We start from the raw sequence: 21,712 nt of genomic DNA on the forward strand, positions 1-21,712 counted from the left end.
TTGATATTGTCTACAAAGCAGTTGCTACTTCACTCAGCCACATAGCAAAAACCTGAACTCTACTTACAATGCAAATTAAGACCCTGAGAAAAGTCAGCTAAATGGCAAGGATGAGTGCAACAAGAGGTCATATTTGCTTGTGTTTTTGGAGGCAAGCACTTTCAGACAGCTAGTGTAGTTACCTAGAGAAACCTGCAAGCTTATAGTTCCACAACCTAAAGCTATTCAGTAACTGCATGGAAAGCAATGCAAAATGATTGAGCTATCATTATGTAGTTGGGCTGAGGACAGAAATCTGAACACACCAACATGTCCGTGAAGGTTAAGTTATGTAAGACGCAAAACCTACTTTTAAATTAATCATTTGATTAGTCCAAAACTGTGAATTCATGCATACTAATTGGTCCTGGTTGAGTGCCATTTTTCAAACCAAAGCTTCATGTCTCATCCCATCTCAGCACCTATGGTCATAACAGGTTAGCTGTCTCTGTCTCAGCTGCGTCTGGATAACAGAAGGCCCAGTGTCTCATCTCATGCAAAATTACACCAAGTGTACTTGTGAATATTTCATGTTAAACTAACAGTCTTCCTAAATTGCATAATAGATGCAAAAATAGCCACTGGTCCCCCAGTTTTGTGTATCAACTGGTAAGATAAGCAAATAACATTAGTGATGTAAAACTAGCACATATCTTCAGCAATGAAAATGGCATAACCGAAGTTATTATGGTCACAAGAGGCCAAAAAGAGAACACCGGTCAAAAACTCATTAATAATTCACAAAATAACAATTATGGTATTCAAATGCTATTTTGATTATTGCAGCTGTACAAGACTGTGTAGATCTCAAATTGTATGAAATTCTATGCACTGTGGAAGCTTGTGATAAGTCATTTTGTTGCCATATTTTACTTTAAAGGATTATATTTCATGCAAAAAGAACCGCAGTGAGAACTGTATAAGCAGTACATTGCAAAAGTATACAGCCCCCGGAAAAGTCATCAGATTCATCTGGATTATAAAAGACACCTACACATATTGTTCCAGCCTGTTTTGTTTTATTTATTTATTAATTTATTGCAAACCAATATGTGCTTGCAAAGTCAAAATTCACTATTTTTCATTGGCTGTTTAAAAAATGCTGCTTGCATAACAATTCAACTCCCAGAGTAGTAAAGAACCACCTTTTGCTGCAGTGACAGCTTTTTCAGTCGGTTGGAATAAGATTCTACCAGCTTTGTACACTGTTTGGGAGTTATTTTCACTCGTTCTTAATGGCAGATTTCCTCCTGATTGCTCAGGCTGGTTGGATGACACTTGCAGAGTGCAATTTTCGAACGCTGCCATAGGTTCTTGATTGGATTGTAGAACATTCCCCTTTTTGTTATTTAACCACTGAGCTGCTTTGTTCTGCTGAATTGCAGCAGTCTGAAGCAAGTCGTCTTGCAGTATCTCTCTGTATTTTGCACCATCCATTCATCCTTCAGTTTTAACATATTCCCTGGGAGGAAAGCATCCCCACCACAGGATGCTGCCCCCAACCTAGTAGAATTAGGTTTGCACCACATATAGCGTTTTGCATTTTGGCCAAAAAGACCCATTTTTGTCTCCTCTGACCACAAAACCTTATCTTGCATTGCACGCCAGACGTGCTTTGATGTGTTTTTTACTTCAGTAATTGCGTCTTTCTAGTCACCATCCCCTACATGCCAGTTGCATGCAGAGATCGTGACATCATTGACTGGAGCACCTTCACCAGGCTCCTTCTGGATAGCTCCTTGCTGGCCTTTCTGTGTCTTCCCTCACAGGTCCCCATTCTTTTTGAGGAAAGGCTTTGTCTAAGTAGTGCCTGGGTGTTAAGGTACGGCTTACATTTCTTCACAGTTGATCCAGCAGTGCTCACTGTGATGTCTGAACACTTGGGTATTTTTTGTAGCCTCTTCCTATTTTGTGCATTTCTTTAAGTTTATCTCCAATTGCCTTTGAATGCTCTTTAGTCTCCATTTTATCAGCTTTCCTTCAGATTTACAGTCTGATCAATGGTACTTGAATTAAGAGGGTCTTTTTAATGACTCACAAGCAAATGCCAATTCTAAGCCAGTTATGTCCTTGTTAGGGAAATACTTTTCATCTGCGTTAACTTGCAGCTTGTTGAGCAGAGGCGTTGAAAACTTGTGCAAACAGAATTTTTTAATTAGTCGTTTTTGTTACAGAATATTTTCCTACATAAAACCAACATCACGTTACATTAATTAATTTTGAGTGCCTTTTAAAACAAGATGTGATGTGGTGCCACATACCAAAGTGTCATTTGTAATCTAGACGAACCTGATTACTTTTAAGGGGGTAAACACTTTTGCAAAGCACTGTGTATAAAATTTTGACTTTAATTGAAGTCAAGAGCATCTGTTCAGTTTGTAACAAGTCAGCACATGGATGAAAAATCATACATCGTATTAAAGGTGTCTAAAGAGACATCCAGGATCAGAGTGCCAGAACAACTAAATGTCGCATGTAAGCAGATAAAGAATGCATTTTCTATTTCACAGATCAAACCACTATTAATTAGTTCTATAATTATAAGTAGATAATAATAACTTTCAGTCATAGCATTTCACTTCATTTCTCATAGCGGAACCCACTGATCTGATATCCGTGCTCATTCGCTCTTCATCTGATTTTGTCTCTCTCTCTTTTCCAGTGCTGATTGCTCACTGCCTCCGCCATCTCCCCTCATCCCTGCATGCATCATCCATGACTAAAGCCTCCATATTTGTCACAGTAATGCTAAAGACACCCTATTCCTGTACAGCTCTCGCATCTGTCAACCTGTGGTGAAATAATCACAGAGACAATGGAGGGCAGCCATCACACCTAACTCACCATGACAAAAACAAGCGAATGCATTAATCATGTGGCTGGAGACACCAAAGCCCACCGTTCTTTGAGAAACAACAATTTATCAAAGCGTGATCCTGCTGGGAGACATGACATTTCATGGATTTATTACAAATCTGGATGATTCAGATAACATCTATAATGCAACTTTTGAAATTTTATGAAGATAGTTTGTTGCAATGGTTTGTAAAGTTATAGTGACCTGTTCTTGTCAGCAGAGCTTAATTTTTAATGCCTTTTGCCACTATTTATAGTTTTCTGAGCTACTTCTTACTCAAGGCAGCAAAACAACCAGACTCCATATTTTGAAGTTTCTACCTTAAGATGCTGTTTTCATTTTGGTTTTCTAAATAAGCATTCGTTTGATCTCCTGTAGATTACTGAGGTAACCGCAGGTAAGAACAGTGGCTTCAGTGAAATAACCTCTAATGGCTCTATTTGGAGTGCATTGTTTGTTTCAGTCTCACTAGGTCATATCAGTGTCTCAATAAATCATGCATATTCTATACTGCATCAAATATACAGAATCCCTGATATCAAGTATACATTCGTTTCACTTTCTAGGGTTTCACTGGTAAAATGTACCAATAAAATAAACAATACAAATGTTCTAAGCTGCCAAAATAATCAACCTTTCAAGCTACTGAAACTAATAGCTATAAGAATTTAGATCAAATGTACTGAATAGAAATGTATGCATTTTAAAATAAAATTAGACCTATTAAAACATTATTCTCTTTTTAACAGCACAAGGTGAGATGTATTACCTCTGAATCAACTTAGGTCTGCCTCAGCAACAAAGCGAGAAAACAACAAGACCCATTTTCAAAGGTAGAAGATTTTATAGGCCCAGTTTCTGCTGCATTACTTTCCGAATAGATGAATTCCACTAAACAAAGTCATTCAGAGTGAGGTGGTAAGAACTGGTTCACTGTAGAGAAACTGACTCAGATTTCTTTACAGTGTTTGTAATAGGAACCGAGAGTTGCAACGTCTATAATTTAAATATAGCCATTTTATTTACTATCTTAAACAACAAGTGAACTTACATGGGTCTGAGTGTTCATATGTAATATTGATAATGCTTGCAAAGTGATACATACACAAAAAATTAATGGGGTCAATGGAAAAGTTAAAAAAAAAAAAGGAAACCAATGGAGCCAGAAATTTTTCCAAGTTATTTTGGGCCGCTTCATCATGGAATTTACGCACAATTATCAATTATACATTATTTCTAATGTAAAGGGCAGCAGGCAGTTTCAAATTATATCAAAAACTGAAAAACAACAAAAATGGAGATACAAGCTTTTGTTCTGACAGAATGCTTTATTTAAAGGGCCCACATCATGAAAAAATGGGCTTAAAAAAACAACAACAAAAACATTTGTTGTATGTAAGCATTACTATATTTTTTACATACCATTCACGCATCAGCTCCTACAGGGCACATAAGAAAACGAAGCCATAAAAACAGACCATTTTGAATTCATAGGTTTTTTTTTGGACACATTTTTGTGTGTATACAACTTTTCACATTATAGCAGTTTAAGTCCGCCTATTCACACTGAAGTTATAAGGAGTGTGTCAGCATGGGCTGCTGTCTAAATGATGCACAACGAGGGGGAGACCCAAAATAGAGTTCATGTCGTAAATCTGTCTTAAAGGCACAGCAACAATAGCTGCTTCGTTCCATATAAAGATAAAGAAAGGCTTGAGATGCAAGAATGAACACCCCACCAACATCACAACATCGTAGGTGGACTTCAGAATAAAAAATTAAAAGCATGAAAAATGTAAGATATGGACCATTTCAAATTAATTTGACAGCATTTGTGTCCTTCTGCCTGTTTGTGTGCAGTGTGTCAACATATCCCGTGCACTCTCTGGGCTGGTGAGGACGGGTACCTAGGTTTCATTGGGTGTGCTGTCCCTGGTGCACTCTGCCTTTGCATGTGAAGTGCATTGCTCTTTATGAAGTCTATAAAGCACCTTGACCCATAGTGATCAACCTTGTATCCCTCGCGTTAAAAACAAGGCACTCAGCGGACCCCTTCATCTGACTATGCTTTCGCTTTATTTCCAGTACCTACACAACTGCCAACAATAGGTACTAAAAGCCAGACAGCTCAATCAGCATGATTATCTTCAATACATGATTCAAGTGTGGAGATCAAAAGAGGAGATCACACGCTCAAGTGTAGGTAAGCTTTGTTAATGATGGCCATCTCATTACCATTAATACCTCTTAAGTGAAGGGTTGCCATCTGAACAATTGTCATGAGTGGGGTGCTCGTGTTATTTTCTGCTCGTAGCACAAGGTGTTCACTGACACAGTGGTTCAGGTTGAACGTTTTGTGTTCAGTCCTGCCAAAGCAACACCCTTGGTAATACGTGTATCCTGCCCAAAGCGCAGGGACAGTGACACATTCATTTATCTTAGGAGGATCGGTATGGCTAGCCACTAACCTAAGGTCATCAGTGCTACTGATTAGAAAGCCACTAGCACTTTTGTAATTGAATTAGGCTAATTCTGCCTCTAGCAGAAGCACAGCGAGGGGGGCAGATAAGAGGTACTCAGTCACCACCTCTACATACTGCACAACTTGTCAGTTTCATACGCTCTGTCAATGAATATTTGCTCCTAGCGCATTCTTAGACGATTTCTTGCAACGATAGGCTCACTCAAAGAGCAGGCCGCACAAACACACTCACATATACAGGAGTTAGATGAAGAGCAGGTAGCGCTGCGATTAATGTAGTGTCAAGATTAAGCTGCTTTGCCTCTGGCCCCCTGTGAAGAGTGGAAATGCCAAATGATGCAGCGACATTTCCAGCACTGATGCTGTAGCAGCATGAAGGGAGCCATAATGCTATGCTGCAGGGATGAATGGAAACAGCAGGCGAAATACTATAATAATGCCGCGCTAAATGTGCTCTGATACGAAGCCCATTGCTATTAATCCTTTGCCATTGCTTAGAGACCTCCAGCACCTCTCACAGAAACAGCATTTTGCTAGTATACAATGATAAAGCTCACGACTACTGCTTTCTACAACATAAACCACCTGATGAGACACAGATATCGCAAATAGGCCTTGTTATGACAAATGCACAACAAGCATTACTCATATTGCTATCAGTAGATCTCTACCAGGTTTTCTTGATTCATTTTCCTCAATTTGTTTGAGGTTCATTTGGATCAGGAGGGATATTTTTAGAAGCAGATAAAGCTGTAATGATGTAAGATGTCAAGATCTCAGGTCTGAGAGCCATTTTAGTTCCTCACCTCTTACCGCTTCTATATTCTTCCTCTCCTTTTCATTCTCTTGGTCAGATTTGATGATTTCATCTTAGGCCATGGTTGGTGGAAAACTAATCTCCACAGCCTGATCTCCTGCCCAGTCCTGCACCTTTCTGTGAGAAGATATAAGTAATCTCACACAGAGCAAAGATTTTAACAGAGGCGAGAGCATGGGCCTACTCACATCTGTAGATCTGACTCCTTTTTTTTTTTTTGATGAAACAGGAGAAAGTAAAGCTGTAGGGTGCTTTAATGGCTTGAGAACATAGTGGAGGGGACTGATATGCTATGCTTTGTCCTTGGCATTCTCACTCTGTTGCTGTAATGTGTCAACTGTTCTGCTTTTTGAATGGTAAATCCTCAATAGGAGAGTAAATCAAAGACAAATAGTACTTGCAGTGTAGTTAAGGCACCCAAGCTGAAGTATCATTTTTCACAGAAGCTTAACAGGTATGTACACAACTCTTATGCTCCCACACAAGATCTAATGCTGCATTGAGCAGGAGGCGGACTTAGTTTATACTTCAATTCATGCTTGCTTAATATAACTCACCTCTTTAGTCACAGAGAATCAGCGAACACTGTTAACTGTATAATGTACGTATTCTTGTATTCATAAGCTGTGATTGATAGATCACAGATTAAAACTTAATTGAGGCTGAACAGACCAGAGAGCTTTCTTGTGGTTCATATACAGTACCACGGAAAGTCACAGAGCACCTTTCAATTATTTAATTGGCAGTCAAAATGACCAATACGTACAAGTTATTCATTTTTTAATGCTTCTCATTTTGCACATTTTCTCGAACACACTCAGCGATGTTGAGGACTCTAGAGTGGCCGGCCCATTGTTCTGAGAACACCAGCAGCTTCTTTGTTTGGTTTTCATCTTTTTTTTTTTATCTATTGCCTTTTCTCAGTAATGTCTTCTTTACAGCTACACATCCTTTCAGATCCTTAGCTTGAGCTCTCTTCTCCCAGTGGATGGATGGACAGCTGTGGATTTTTTCAGATCTGAAGAAGGAGAGAAGCTTGATTTCCTCCTCTCTCTCAAAATATGAAAGCTACTGTTTATCTGATGGTGACAGTGTTGGTGGTCTAGCAGGTCTCGCATGGTTGTCAGGAATTCCGTTTACTCTATATCTCCTAATAAATTTTTTGATCTTCGCTTTTGACAACTCATGTGCAAGTGAACTGCTTTATATCCAAACTCCCTGGAACTATCTTCTGAGAACTCAATAACTTCATCTTTAATAGCAGTTTTGATTGGACATTCGATGGCTATTGGACTTGTTTGATGTTATTTTTGGCATTTTAATGTTTGTCCTTCTTATGAGGATTAGAGACTAATGGCAGTAGAAAGGGGGTCAGGTGTATTTGTGAGGTTTCTCCTTATCCTCTCTCCTGTAGGAGTGTTTTTCCCTCCTGCTGGTCAGGGTCAGTGTGAACAGCAGGGTATGGACAGGAGAGCCCAGGCTTTGCGGTGGAGCGTGCCTAATGGAATTGACATGCCAGGAGGCAGGTAATTACAAAAGGCCGCATGAACCACTGGACAGGCAAGCATTCACCCTGCAGTGCCTCCGGTGCAATGTCAATGCCAATGAAGAGAAGTGAGCTGGAGTGAAAACAAGATTTCTGACATTGAGTGCTGTCTGTCTCCCACCCAATCATATTAGTGCTAACAGTTCAGAGACTATCCAAGAAATGTTCCTATAACTATCACCTTAGACTCTTCAAAGTGGTTTGTGTCCCAGGAGTGCATATAAAATGATAGGATGATATTAAATTATAACATAACAAAGGTGGGGTGACCACTCAAGCACAAATGACCTGTTTTGTGTAAGAATAAAGGAATGCAGCAGTACGAATGGATTTTAGTGGCTTCAAACTGTGAGAAAACGGACATAATTTCGGTCTCAAATAAAAATTTTATTAAGAGATGAATTAAAAGTGTAATACTATGTTTTGTACATTTTCTTCAACTGTATAAGATCACTCAGAGAAATATTAAAATGGATCTTGTCTTGGGCATGTGGTTATAGGAAATAATTAGTATAGAACCTATATAGATCTCTTGAGCTCATTCTACAGCAGCTCTACTCGGTTAAGGTCTGGGTTCTGATTGCGACACTCCAAAAGATGGATTTTTGACACCCTTCTGTGATAGATTTACTTCAATGTTTAGAGTCATTGTCCTGCAGCATCACCTTACTGAGCTTCAGATGGTGGACTGCCACATGATCCTATAGGATTTCTTGCAAACATTTTTTTTTGAAAAGCTGCCTCCTCCATGGTGTTCTGCCATGGATATTGTGCCTGTTCAATGTTTTTCATATGGCAGACTCATGAACAGAGATATTAATCCGTTTCAGTGATTCCTTCAAGCCTTTAAATGTTACTCTAGGGTTCTTTTTTCCTTCATTAAGCATTCTGCATTGTGTCTTCGGAGTGACCTTGGTTGGGCGCCCACTTCTAGGGAGAATCGAAACAGTGCTATATTTAAAGACAATTTGTCTAACTGTAGACTGACGAATTCCTAGACTCTTTGAGATTACATTGTACAAAGTAATCTCAAACAGTTTCCAGCTTTGTGTTATTATGGGAATTCTGAGATCTCGTTTTTTTTTGTTTTTTTTTGCGAGGCGTGGTTCAGATCAGCAGATAATGTCTTGTGAATAGCAAACTCAAAATGTTTGAATGGTTTTAATAAGTCAAAGTAGCTCTGACCCTCACTGCCAATCTCATTTCATTGATGGAACTCCAGGTTTGCTAACTCCTGACTCCAATTAGCCTTTGTTGAAGTTATTAGCCCTGGGGTTCACATACGTCTTCCAATCTGCACTGTGAATGTTTTAATGATGTATTCAGTATGGATTATGGAAGAATAATACATTATTTTTGTGTAGTTTAAACGGATTGTATTTGTTCTCTACTGTAACTCAGATTAAGACCAGAACATATTGCTGGCAATTCAAAAGTTTTCACATACTTTTTTTCTTGTCACTGTATGTTGAAGGTACCTATATGTTCTTTAGACTCAGAAAAGGTCCTTACTACATCATGTTTACCAAAAACATAGAGCTCTTTTGATCTCTTGGCTGTAATCCTGCTCCAGTAATCTCTTTCTCACTCTCTCTCAGTAGAGCAGCCTGCTGCCTGCAGGCTAAACATATAAGTAGTCTGTGTTCATTTATCTATATTTATTAATCATGTCCCATGTTCCATTACAGATCAGGCACAGACTAAAAAGTCAGTTCATTTAAAGATTAAAGATTAGGCATAACTGCAATTCATATCTGGAAATATATGAACAGAGCAGAAACGATCCTTGTCGCAGTTTAAGTTAAGGCTCCTGGCTTTAGTTGTCTCTTTAGCACATGTTGCTCTGATTTCTTTAACATAAATTCTTCTGCCTAGGGAAAATTGTGTGAAAAAACCCTGGTGAGTGTAACAAAACAAACATAGTATGCATTATAAGTTGCTAGTTATATGGATAATGTTAGCTAGCGAAACAGCTAGTAGTACATCAGCAGTATATCACTGTTTATAAACCTTGTATCTCCATTTTTGACATTTTTCAGTTTTGACATAATTTGAAAAAACTTAATGTCCTTTACATTGCCTGTAAATTTCATGATGAATGGACCAAAAGAAACGACTAAAAATGACTTGGAAACACGTCCGGTTCCATTGACTTACATTGAAAGTAAAGTAGGTTTTTTCCTTCTCCTGTAAAGTTACCATTTTGGAGATACGAGGTTTTATTCCAACAACAGCGATATATTAGCTTACATATTAGTTAGCTGGTTAACCAGCCATTACCTCACTTGGGTACTTAGTGAGTTCATCCTAAGTATAGGTTTAAGTTCTGTTAGCTCACCGGTTTGTTACTAAGCTTGGTTACTTCATAGATATTCATACAGTGATACCAAGCTGTCTGTTTTTCTCAGTCTGAGGTGATACATCTCTTCATCCACCATGGTGGAGCAGTCAAGATTTGCTCATGAACAAATACAAAGGTATTGTTTTTGTTATGATGTATGATGTTACGGTCGATTCAACAATGAGTTCTCTTCATTCACTTGTCCATAATTTCCTTATCATTACCAATTTTCACCAAATTTGTTTTGTTATAATCTGTAATGTAGCCAGAACCCTTTCAACTTGGGTGCTCAAGTTAGATCCAACAGCTTTACTGGGGTGGCAAAGTACTTCCCTAAGCAAAACGAACAAGAATAAGGCTAAGGTTTTGAGCAGCAGTTACTGGCCTGTGAGATACACTGATTATTGAGTGCAGCATCAGATCATAGTGATTGATTGATTACCCTGATTGCAGATTTTCACCATAAAACTGTTCACATAAAGTAGCAGAACTTTTCTGTCCTGCTTCATTGACAATAGCTGACTGTCTCAATTTGCTAAACTGGGTTGGCCAGAAGGGTGGCCACATTTCACTGGGAAGGTGGGCACCCCATGGCTACGGCCCAAGTAATAATCCTCAGAGTGTTGTACATGTAGCTGATTATTTAAACATAAGGTTTACATGGCATTATTTGTAATACGACCCAGTTTCCAACCAAATTTAAATAAGGAAACCGATACATGAATTAATATTAAAATGTACAGGCAGTAGTCAAGTAATGTCTGCACAATGGCATATTCTTTATCTATCGATGTCTTGGAGATGACAGGCCTGAACAGCTTCACAAAATTCTTCAAACAGCACAGAACTTGTAAGGCTCAGTTTAGATACTTGGCTGTGAAAGTATTTCTTTGCCCTTTCATAGAAAAGAATGACAAGCCTCACATTTTCTAGTTAGATCTGGAGTGAGCTGTCTCAGCCTGGTGTTCACAACAAAGGCAAAAATGTGATCCCCAAGTCTTCTCTCAAGTTTACCATGCAGGATCTGTCATTAGCTTATACACTGCGGTGATGCAGAATGATTTGGCCTCCAGTGCATCAGAGCATGGTTTAGGAACAGAAGATAAGTCTCTGACACATCACATGCATTCACTCCAAAGCAAGTCTGCAGGACTTTGGGGCATTCCTCCTCACCTAATCTCTGCATGTAACTGATAGAGGTTTCCAGTTCTGAAGCATCATGTCAATAGATGGAAGTAATGAGAACCATCTTGACACAACATGAAGCAAAAGATTGCGTTCATCAACTTTAAGAAGTTCAAGGAATTCCCTCAGTTGTACTGTGCTACTAGCAGAAGTCCTGAAATGGCTATACACTTTGAAAATCACTTTGTACATTTTGAATATCAAAACCCAGTTTTCAGAAAGAAAGTGTGGGTTATGTGAGCAAAACAGTTTGCTGCAGAAAAGTCCTCTTGAGAAAGTTTCTCATTTTTCTCACTGATACATCTGTTGCCAATGAAAAGCTTGTTTTCTTTAATGTAGTCCACGTGTCTCTAGACGGAATGTGAAGCTAGAACATTTTCACAGAGACATTTTGCTGTGGTTTTCCCACAGGTGACACCTTTAGCAAGAGAGGAGTCATTGTAAATCTCTCGACTTTAATGCCACAATCCACTTTTCTGTAAGAGTGATGCTGCTTCACTGCATGATACACTTTGCAAATTTCAGCAGCAGATATTTTGTCATTCAAGGATGACCTGATATGCCTGCACTCTGCATGGTTTGCTTGTGCTTGTCTGTATCAGCATGCCACTCGACAGCACCCTTGCCCTTGCTGCTAGTGTCTACATCACATCGACATAAAAAGAAGGCATGAAATTCATCTTTAATACTTTAATAAAAGGATGCTGGCCACTGAGAACCATCATTTATCTTTTTAACCTTTTAACAGCATCGCATGAGATTATGAGTGCTTACTAATTGACTAATTGTGGTTAGCCAGTATGTCAGCTGACGCTGTTAAACCAATGAAATACAAGCTATTTTTTGACATGTATGTGAGCCAATGACACACTGACAAATAAAATCGATCGAGAGTGAAAAGTTTAAACAGTCCACAAGGAGAACTATTAGGTATCTGTCCAGACGTTGCGCTGGACGGAAGCCCGGGAGCTGGCATACTGTACATTTTTCCGAAGTATCCCATAGTTATAGTGGATAGGCTATGACGGACCAACTGTATGAACCAGTTTGTTTCTGCATCACTTGGTGGGAAGAACGAAAGAGGACTCCTTGGCTTCACTAGCAGCTTTGGTTCACTTGTAGTGATTTATTCATTTACCATTTAATTCTTCTCTGACTGTTTGGTCTTCTGAGTCTGCTTTGTGTTTTACTTTGATTTAGCCTAGCCTAGTTAAACCTGTTAGCTCATTATATATTTGCATATTCATTTTTTTATACCATTTGTAAATTTGCTTCACCAGGTGTTGAGTTTGGCCCAAGCTTTGTTCACTTGAGCCAAACCTGAAGTGAATCTGGTGCTTGCGTTGTACATTTGTATACTTCTGGATTTACTGGAAAGACAACTCACCATTTTTGTCTCACCACATTTCGCACCACACCAGGTCATAACAGAATTCTTTATACGTTTTTTTCTTGATGTTAGTTATCATATCACCTTAGCACTTGTTTTCATGTGAGGTAGACACTTATTTTCCTGTTTTTGAGTGCACTGCGACTTTCTTGCAGTGGCCTGAAAGCCTCTGGTCACTTTTGCAATGCAAGTTTGTAGGAGGTTTGTTGTGCAATTGTTTGACAGGCAGTTGTTTGACAGGCAGTTTTCCCAAGTTCCAAAATTTTTATCAGTGTGCTTCTGGCACACAGTTTCCACAACATCATCGAAGCTCAGGTCTAAGGTAGCTTTGATGATGTTGTGGAAGGTCTAAGACCTGAGCTTCGATGATGTTGTGGAAACTGTGTGCCAGAAGCACACTGATAAAATTTTTGGAACTTGGGAAAACTGCCTGTCAAACAATTGCTGAGTTTGCACTATAGAGGTCTTGAGAAGTGGTGTGCTGCCAGCACTGTAACAAATTTTGAGTAGCCTAAAAGACTGATCTTGTTGGAAGAATTAAAAAATAGTCAGTTTGATCCTTTAGCTGTGTATCTAAATGAACAGAAATAATTCTCTTGCCCAGAGCTGCCACTTTAGCAGATGCAATTGAGTTAATTTTATCATTAGCCTGGTCATTTGATTGCTTTCTGCCCTATACTCCAACACAAAAATGCCTGATTTCAGGCCTCAGATAAAAGGTTCATACTGTCAGTACTGCTAAAGTCGTTAAGCCTAGTTCTCCGCCATAGCCTTCTGTTGACCCTATATTCAAGCCTTTTGTGTCTTGTAGTTTTTTTGTCATTGAGTGAGTCTGATGCTACACAGGCTGTGAAGATACTGTTGGACACCAGTGCTGCTCAATTATTTGTTCTAGCGAATGCTCTGCCATTTTCCTCCACATCGTATAAAGTCAGTGATATCCTTGGTCAGGTAAAAGGGGGTAGTGTGTTTCATTCTACTCTCCAGAACATTTATTTATGGACTCCTCTGGATTTTGGATTATGGATTTCTCTGGTTTTGTTAGTGTAGCAATTTGAAATGAGTTGTCTGCAGGTGATGTTTACTTCATTCTAGGAAATAACTTTGCTGGTATAGATGTTTCTGCTTAAAGTTGTATCTGGCTTAATGCTCAGCCAGATTAGTCCACTCTGCCAGGGTAAAGATACCCTGCATGGGATATTAAATAAAATAAGCTTATTATAAAACCAGAGACAAGTTCTCTGTGCGTCACCAACCACATGGCCATATCGTGCATAAACATTGTACACACATGAGTGTCGATCACTGCATTCTCCTCATTATATAATCCTATCCCATGCTCTATGTTCTTTAAATGGTATAATGTCAGACGGTACCTTTCCTAAACTGCTGCTTTGTAATTGCACTGAATGCAGTCCGGCATCAATGTTAACCAGCCCAAAATGGTAGTGTTGTTGATGCGTCAAATGCGTTCCATGTGGTAGCTGATGCAGTACTTAGCCAACACTTGATGACCTAACAACTGCTACTAACAGTAACTTTAGTGGTGTTGAAAAGCCTTACTGGACTGGATCTTTGGTGGAACCAACACATGTTCATTAAAGAACTAACCTTTGAAAAGATTTTAGGGAACCAAAAGTGGTTCTTCTATGGCATTGCCCCAAAGAACCCCCTTTTCGGTTCCACTAGGAACATTTGTTTTTAAGAATTCGAAGTTGAAGGAAACGTGGACTACTTACATCCAGTCAAAAACATCAATGGGCTGGACTGAAGTAAAAAAGAGCAGAGCAGCTTGTTAAGGTAAAGTGTATCTAAAAATACACCCTGTAATTTTGCTGCATTGATGATGGATTCTCTTTTACTCTTCATCGCCATTTCAGCTAAATAGGCATTGATCATTCTGAGAATTACCCAGCATGGTTTTAGGGACACAGAATAGAACAGCATTGCCAAGAGTAAGTTTTAAGGCTATTGTTCAGAAATTTGGGTAGACAGCAACAATACTTTTGTCCATTTTTTGTGAGGAAGGAGACACAGAGAGGATGGTATGGGAAAGCAGCATAGGAAAGTTCATTTTGGTACTGATACTATGGAAAGGCTATGTATCTCCACATGTATGGGCGGGCAGGGCATGGGTTCAAATTGAGGGGCCTGGGGGGTCTCAGACTTCCCATAGGAATAAAGGGACTCTCTATAAAGGAACCAAAATTAAACTGGGGGGTCTTGTATTATTTCCTTGAATAAAATAATATCTGCACTGAGCCAAGTCGCTCCAGTTTAAAACTGAAGAAGCTTAAAACTCAGGCAACTTTGGACTTTAAGTCAGCAGTAACCAGGAACACACAGAGATAATAAAAGTTAGCAGCCATGCTATATGCCAACAAATATGTGATGGGTAACGTTAACATTAGCCTATGCCATTATGCAATTACACATATTCTCATGTAACAATCAACATTGTATGCATTTGCCTTGTAAATTGAATGATAATTTGGTTTTACTTATAATGGGACCCACCAAACTTGGCAGCTGATTATATATAATATATTTTATTTAACTGCCTGAGAACAGAGAACTTGCAAGCATAAATATCTATTATACTGAAAGATATAGGAATGAGGTTAAAAGACTCCTGCCTGGTAATATTTGTGCAAAAACTATACTTAACGCAAGGGTAGACCTCACAAACGTATATTGTGAAAATAGTATTTATCAGACTTTCCACCAAAGGACAGCCCAAGACCTCCATCACAATTCAAACCACAGTTCAGGCACCTTTATATTATTTCTGTAATTACAAATTTCCATCTGCAGTACGCAGACACTTTGACCTGAATCGGTCAGTATAACCCAGTGACCTAGAATGGTGAAAAAATGCTACAGGAACACAGATATGGAAACTGCACATTTCCTTATTTAAAGAAATTAAAGAATCTGAATGGATAGACATTTTTGTCATTTTCATTTATTTTACTTGATACTGGAAGCCTTGAAGTGTCAGAAACTTAATTCATTTCTATTGTGATTCATAAAAATGTTCTGTTGATTCCTAAAGAAATACACATGGCATTTGTTTTATTTTTGTTAGCTGCAGGCAACTGTAGAAAATTCTTCATTTGTAAGTAACTTTGACAGAATTAAAGCTGGTATGGTGGGGGATTTAAAGTGCATATTATATGCTAGTTGATATTCACACTCCAGCATCTACAATGCACCTTATACTTATGCAACACTGCAGGCATTTCACAAAACATCAGGAACTATAAAGATCAAGTCACCTCTAAGGGGATTTTTCTTTTACCTTCATGTCTAAACGTTTTTATTCCAGAATATGTTTATTGTTGTTGGTGGTGAAGACAGTACATCTATTTTTAAGCACTATTTAAAAATGTGGTCTTTGGAAGCTTGGTCTCGTCTGATCACTCAGCTCTGTTCATTTCAGCCAGATAAAGGACTTGCCACCTGCTTCAAAGCATGGAAATTTAATACATCAGTGTTAGCCAACCAAGAGTTCATTACACTTGTTAATGAACATTTGTTTTAGAAGTACAAAAGATGTGCTCTTTAGTAATTTAGGACATCATGAAAGCAGAGACGGATTATCATAACTTTCTCATCCTCTGAGAAAAAGAAAACAAAAAATGAAATGGAGCAGAAAATTAAAGCATTGAAGATGACACATCGTCCAAGTCCTTTAATCGCGAGGCCATTTCAACATGATCAGTTCTTCGAATGTATTGCCGGCACACATAGCTACACCACCAGTCAAAAGTTTGGACACACCTGCCTGTGTTTTTTTTTTCCCCACACATTTTGAACTAAAGGCTTATGCTTGAAAAGGTCCAGAGTTGTTTGCAAGACAAATATAAATATTCAAATTATTCCCTATTTGGGAAGAAGTCTAAAAGTCTGAGACCACATTGAAAATCTGAGATTTCTGTTTTCAGTTACAACTGGAAATAAACCACAGAACCTTTTAGAATTTCAAGATATGCAAAACAAAGAGAAGATAAAGAAGAAGTATTTAGGATTCTGCGCTATTTCTAGGCCACTATTCACACGTACGCATTTTGTAAGCCACTTTCAAAGGTCACAGCAGGAGCTGGAGCCTATCCCAGCATTCATGGTGTGGAAAGCAAGACAGACATATACATTCATACACACACACTTACACCTCGGGGCAATTTAGCCTGACTGCATGTCCTTAAACCCCACACAGACATGGGGAGAGCATGCAAACTCCACAGAGAAAGGAGGCAAATTTGAGACACTGGTCATGTTGAGGCCTTTGTACATAAAGGTAAGACTTTGTTAGTCTTGTCTTTTACAGAGAAGCTCATGTTCAGATGATGCTCAGGAGCAAAGAATGCAAAATGAAAGTAGTTGTTTAGACTTATGGACCCCACTGTATGTCCAAAAAATCTGCTTAAAAAATATTTTTAAACAAGTAAAAATATATTTATTTTAGACTTCAGAGATGTAGAGATGGAAAATGTAGAGTTGGAATCACAGTGAATACATCTGCATGGTTACTGTGGCTGCAAACAGCATACACTTGTACTATACATACTATATAAATGAAAACATTTCATGGTTGTGTACGTTTTTGACAAACTATTTAGCATGGTCATTTTGGTTATTTGTATTCATCATTGATAAATACAAATAACAGTAATTATCAGACTCACTCTAGTAACTGGATCAGCTGCCAGGTACCAAGAGTTTTTACTGAACTGGGAAAATCTGCTTTTAGTCACAGCACCAGCTGGAATTCACTACAGGAAACATTAAAACTCGGCTCACTGGCGTCACTCAGTCATTTTAAACTTTTAATATCAAACCACCTTCAGACAGCCTGTACCTGTTTTACTTAATCATATTTATTCGTACCTTTTATTTTTGTGTTAGTTCTCCTTAGTTCTTTATCTCTTTTTATTTATTTATTTATTTCCTCTCATTTTATTTTTAAGTTTTTTTTTTTTATCATGACTTTTTTTTATTTGTGATATTGTACTATTACCTTACTAATTTCTTATCTATTTTTGATCTTAATTTCTTACCATTTAAATCTCAAGTTCTATTTTTATCTACTTTTATCTTTTATTCACTTTTTCAAAATTCACAATTTTCTTTTAATTTAAAATGATTAAATGTAGTTATTATTTTCTTTGTCATGTCAATCCCTGTTTTTGTAAATGCTCGGCTACATTGAAAATGAGGGTTGCCCTCAATGTACTTCCGTGTCAAAATAAAGGTTGATTGATGGTAGTATGCAGTGTTGTAGACAGCATATGCCTTTCTTGGTGATGCATTTTAGCCACTCAGTTGTGTTGTGCAGAGGGAGGTTTGGGAGACGACTAATATTTCTGTGTAAAGTCATTCCAAATGAACTATAGTTTTGATTATTATTCCATTCCATTCTATGAGTAGGCATGTCCAAGCATTTGTACATACAAAATTAACCCCTTAAATGGCCAGGCCCCACCAGCAGGCTCAAAGTTTTATTACATACTTCTGTAACCTAAGAATAGCCCGTTTGCACTGATGTCCTTGTAGTTACTGAATAATAAGCCTTAGCATGTAACAAGCCTGAGATATTAAACATTCTCCTGAGGCTGAAGTTTGTTCCAGCTGCAGGTGTAAAAGAGCTGTGAGCACATCAGAGACCACAGAATGAAACATTGAGTCCCTAGAGGCGCATCAGCACAGCGGACTCTGACCCTATGCCGCCTCTGTGTCAGGAACAGGAGTAGGAAAATGCAGAAATGGAAAGCTTATCAATAAATGACAAATCAGTTTTTTCTTAGGAGAAGACCACATGGCTGGAAAAAGGGGTTTATAAAATTCTTTTTAAAGAAGAAGAAATGACATGAAGGTATTACAACTGCTGCAGTTCAATGAATTTTCTTTAATCTTATAATGAGTTCTGCGTAATAAACAAAAAGAAAAGAGACAAAATCGCACAAAGACATTCTAAAGACATTCTTTTGATGTTTATATGCTCCTCTAATTATGTGTACATCAGTTTGCATGTTAGTTCTCTCAGTTTTTACATCTCACACCATTCTCCACATTGGTGTCTTTTCATTGGTCCAGTTCTAAAACGGACAGTGTTTGCAAAACCTGCCATCTGAAGGCCAATTAACAACACAACTAGAAGAAATGTGTTGTGAAGCTCCAGAGACCTTTTTCACACTGTCACATTTTGTAAGTGACAAATGAAAAGCCTTTATGTTTATGTATGTATGGGTCATGAAGGTGTGAGAATGCACTCTAAGCTCCTGAGGCATATCTCTAAGAATAAATGCACATAGGCAACACTACTGTTGCACATACAATTCTCTTAAAATAATAACATTAATATACAGTTTGAGTTTAAGATATCGCTACGTTTATATTTACTCCTGTGAAAAAACAGGAATTTCACTTCAAAAATATACTAACAGATAGATATAGAGAAAATGGGGCTCCAAACATCCATGCAAGACCTGGTAGGCCGAAAACTGTCAACATCAGGGGTGCAAAGTAGGGAGAGAGTTAGAGAGTTGAGAATCCTGACAGCCTGGTGAATGAACCTGTCCCCCAGTCTGCTGGTCCTGGCCCGGAGACTCCACAGTCTTCTCCCTGATGGCAGCAGGCAGAAGAATCGGTGTAGTGGGTGAGTGTGATCACCTGCCATGCAGAGGGCTTTCCAGGTACATAGAAGCACATAGAAGCTGCTGGTGTTCTCAGAACAATGGATTGGCCACCCCAAAGTCCAAACCTAAACATTACTGGATGTATTTGAGATTATTTGTATCTTGAGAAGCAGAAAATTAAGGACTTTCTTAGACTGAACTTTGGAGGTGTGGAAAAATAACCCTGTACATTTCTTTGAAACACAGACTGCAAGTCACCTGACAAAGCTGTTAAATATACATTTCCTGTTTTACAATTAATAAATTAATGGCAGTTTTGACTAGAAATTACATAAATGAAGGGTGGTCTGGTGTTGGTGCAGTGTATGCAGGTGGCACATCTATTTGAACTACAAAGCTTATTAATGCTAAATATTGATGTCCTGTTTTGACATGTGACATGAGCGTTCTGAAGTACCTTTTTCTTCGTGCATTGAATGTAACCTTTAAAAAGGGAAAATACATTATGTTACAGGTAAAGAAAACTTGAAAATGACATGAGTGAAGGTCACATGTACAACACTCAACTTACAACACTTCAGAATATAACAGACTATAAACATCCTGTGGTAAGTCTCAGTGTATGTGCTTCAAAAATATACATCACGAGCACTGCAGAAGTAATGACTTATGTAAAGCTGAGATGTAAGTGCGAGAGCTTAAACCATCACAGCGCTCCCTTTTTTTTGCTGTACCCTGGAGTGGCAGGGTACACATAAGGCTCTGCGCTCTGTGTGCAGTTTGAAGACAAAAAACGTAACATAGTCAGCCATGACAAGCAGCAGCTCTCCTTCATCACAACCTCCTCTTAATCCGAGAGACTGCGTTTGTGGCCTACGCTTGGGCTGGGGAAGGCCAATGATAAAAGGGTTGGCTCTAACGCGTCTGAAATCATCAGCAGGATCAGTGAACTAATGCCATCAGAGAAAGCGAGAAGAGAAGAGACCGAGCCGAAATGAGAGGGAGATGGTGATAAGCAAATCTGATGGAGGGGGCTGTTGCCTCCCATTCTGAGGAACTCATCTAATTTTATCAGTCCATCTTCTCCATCTTGGCACAACAGCTCTCGATCCTCGATGAAGGGAAGTGTCATGGGGGGCAAAAAGAGGCTGTTTTCCACGCTTTTCTGAAAATGACTTTTGGCAGTGACTCATAATTGTGAGATCCACGCATGGAATGAACAAAGGAGGGAACAAAAGGGACGGAGGCGATTAAGATCAAACCCTGCATAACGGATATGTGTTATTAAGTTTTTAATATGGACTGCTCAGAGGGCCATAGGCGAATGGAGGCAGAGAGAGAGAGAGAGGGAGGGCGGGAGGGAGGGAGTACACGGGTTCTCGCGTGAACGCTGTCAGAAGCCTCATTTCATTGAATGACACGTCAGTTTCGTGATGGCTTATCAGCCGTGGGATTAGTCCCTCTGCACCTGGTCGGAAATCCATTCTCGGGGGCCGTCTTATCTTCCCCGCCTACAACCCTCCAATCTAATCGTGCAAAAGTGAAAGGGGGAGAAAAAAAGAAATGTAACCTTAGCAACCAGCTGCCGGGCTACATCTGTGCATACGTTTAGACTGCCTGCGTCAAGTCATATTTTATTGCAAGATAGCTATTTTTACCTTCAGTTAGAGACCTGTAAACATAGGCACCTTCGGAACTTCTTTGTGGAAAATAGAATTGGTCCAAACTCATTTCAGACTTTTAACTGACTTAGACTAAATACTTTTGCTTTGAGAGACGTTATATGTTTATTTTAAATAATTGAACATTCTATTTTGTCAGCGGCAAAACAATCCTAATACTACAGAAACGTTACCAAATATTTCGGTAGTGACTGTTTCAGTAATGACAGCAATTTTAGCTCATTTTGAGCAAAACTCAAAAATGCTAAGCAGTGCATGACTAGAAAACACAGCTTTGAACAGTTGTACCCACATAAAATCATATTTTTCATTAAAACACAAAAAAGTCTTGCAGAACATGTGTTTCAATGACAATTACACACCGTTAGACTTCAGGCCACTGTACAATTTACTGTAAATCAATGGGATCTAGCTGTTCACCATGTGGCCATGAGGGACAGGGGCACTCGTTTACTGCTCTAAAATGCAGGGGTGTGGCTGAAATAAGGTTGTGGTAGTGACATGAACGCGTGGGTTAGAATTTTTTAATGTACAAACTAAACTCATGATAAATCTAAATCTAAAAAAGGGGGTTAGGGTTTGGGACAGCCAGCCAAGAAAGGACCCTGTAAATTATTATTTTGTAAATAAGTAACTTATTACTATCTGAATTAATGCTTTGAGTTCAGATGGATCATAATATAATCCTTGTAAACATTTAAGGTCTAAATATATCATTGTTGTTTGGTATTGAAC

Source organism: Pygocentrus nattereri, chromosome 7 (assembly GCF_015220715.1).
Source record: "Pygocentrus nattereri isolate fPygNat1 chromosome 7, fPygNat1.pri, whole genome shotgun sequence".
Classification (NCBI taxonomy): Eukaryota; Metazoa; Chordata; class Actinopteri; order Characiformes; family Serrasalmidae; genus Pygocentrus; species Pygocentrus nattereri.